The sequence below is a fragment of the Gadus morhua genome, chromosome 22 (genome assembly GCF_902167405.1).
Source record: "Gadus morhua chromosome 22, gadMor3.0, whole genome shotgun sequence".
In the NCBI taxonomy this organism is placed as follows: Eukaryota; Metazoa; Chordata; class Actinopteri; order Gadiformes; family Gadidae; genus Gadus; species Gadus morhua.
In genome coordinates, this window is record NC_044069.1 from 20892197 (window position 1) to 20894097 (window position 1901).

The 1901-nt window shown below is 39.8% G+C and overlaps 1 non-coding gene across 1 annotated transcript; it reads left to right on the plus strand.

The window, feature by feature from the left end:
* Positions 1-101: 101 nt before the first annotated feature.
* Positions 102-173, plus strand: trnaq-uug (transfer RNA glutamine (anticodon UUG)). The gene has a single exon. It is a non-coding gene; the product is annotated as a tRNA-Gln (tRNA).
* The last annotated feature ends 1728 nt before the right edge of the window (positions 174-1901 follow it).

Sequence of the window (1901 nt, forward strand, 5' to 3'; positions counted from 1 at the left end):
TGAGGCAAATACAACAGGGCAGGTCGATGCTGAAATGCAATAAGGAGTATATATTTTTCACACTTTAGATAAATTTGTATTCATCAGTTTGTTTTTATGTAGGTTCCATGGTGTAATGGTTAGCACTCTGGACTTTGAATCCAGTGATCCGAGTTCAAATCTCGGTGGAGCCTTGTAGATCTAAAATACTTCCCAAAGCAACAGTATTTACATTAGGCCTCTTCTCTCCGCGAGTAATCCTAGAGGCTACCAGATATTTAAACTCTGCAATGTTACTCTAGTCAAACGCTTCACAGGAGTCTTATTAAACACAACGTACATTCATACGCCTTAGAAGCTCATTAAGGTAAGTCACCCATTCAACTTTGAATACTTCTTATGATCGAGCATTGATTCTCATTTGCGTAAGTCAGTCCCAACTGGGTAAATGAGAATGAAACATAAACAAACCGGACCTTGTGCAATTCTTCAAAGAATGTTGTCGTTTTCTGATGGGATTCTAATTATTTAAGCGAGACATTGTCAGTCCACAGTATTTCCTTTGGAGGAAAGAGTTTCAAAATAGTCTTTGTACACAGGTCACTGACTAGCAGTGGTGAGATTTGAACCCACGCCTCCTAAGAGACTGGAGCCTAAATCCAGCACCTTAGACCCCTCGCCCACGCTACCACAAATTATGTGCTTTATTAATGAAATTTCAAAATGATGCTTCAGTTCAAAGGGGTTGCCTGCACTTGCAAGGATTTGAAGCAACGCCTCCTTGAACAGGAGCCTATATCCAGCACCTTGGCCAACTCGACAACACTTTATCACAGGACATCTGCAACTATTTTTGAATTTCAAAGTAAGACTTTAATGCAGGCTGAATGGAGAATGAATACTTTAAGTTGGTGGCAATAAGTTGGAATTATACAATTGTTCTTAAACGCTTGTGCCCATGCAAATCATTTGACCAACTTCAGAAATCGAAATATCAATAAAGTTAATTGTGGCTCGTTGGTCTAGGGGTATGATTCTCGCTATGGGTGTGAGAGGTCCCGGGTTAAAATCCCGGAAGAGCCCTCAGTCTTCCATTGTCGAAGATGTCTGAAGTCTTGCAGGATTGACACAAGCTATCTTGAAATGCTTCAGGATTCCCTTTGAAAGACTGTTAAACAAGGTGTTCCTGGAAGGCTATGGAATACATTCTTCTTTGGTATTAGTTGCCATCAACCCGCCAACCCTGTTTCATTTGAAATAAAATATATTGGAACATATCTTGAGGCAAATACAACAGGGCAGGTCGATGCTGAAATGCAATAAGGAGTATATATTTTTCACACTTTAGATACATTTGTATTCATCAGTTTGTTTTTATGTAGGTTCCATGGTGTAATGGTTAGTACTCTGGACTTTGAATCCCGTGATCCGAGTTCAAATCTCAGTGGAGCCTTGTAGATCTAAAATACTTCCCAAAGCATCAGTATTTACATTAGGCCTCTTCTCTCCGCGAGTAATCCTAGAGGCTACCAGATATTTAAACTCTGCAATGTTACTCTAGTCAAACGCTTCACAGGAGTCTTATTAAACATAACATACATTCATACGCCTTAGAAGCTCATTAAGGTAAGTCACCCATTCAACTTTGAAGTACTTCTTATGATCGAGCATTGATTCTCATTTGCGTAAGTCAGTCCCAACTGGGTAAATGAGAATGAAACATAAACAAACAAGGACCTTGTGCAATTCTTCAAAGAATGTTGTCGTTTTCTGATGGGATTCTAATTATTTAAGCGAGACATTGTCAGTCCACAGTATTTCCTTTGGAGGAAATGAGTTTCAAATTAGTCTTTGGACGCAGGTCACTGACTAGCAGTGGTGAGATTTGAACCCACGCCTCCTAAGAGACTGCAGCCTAAATC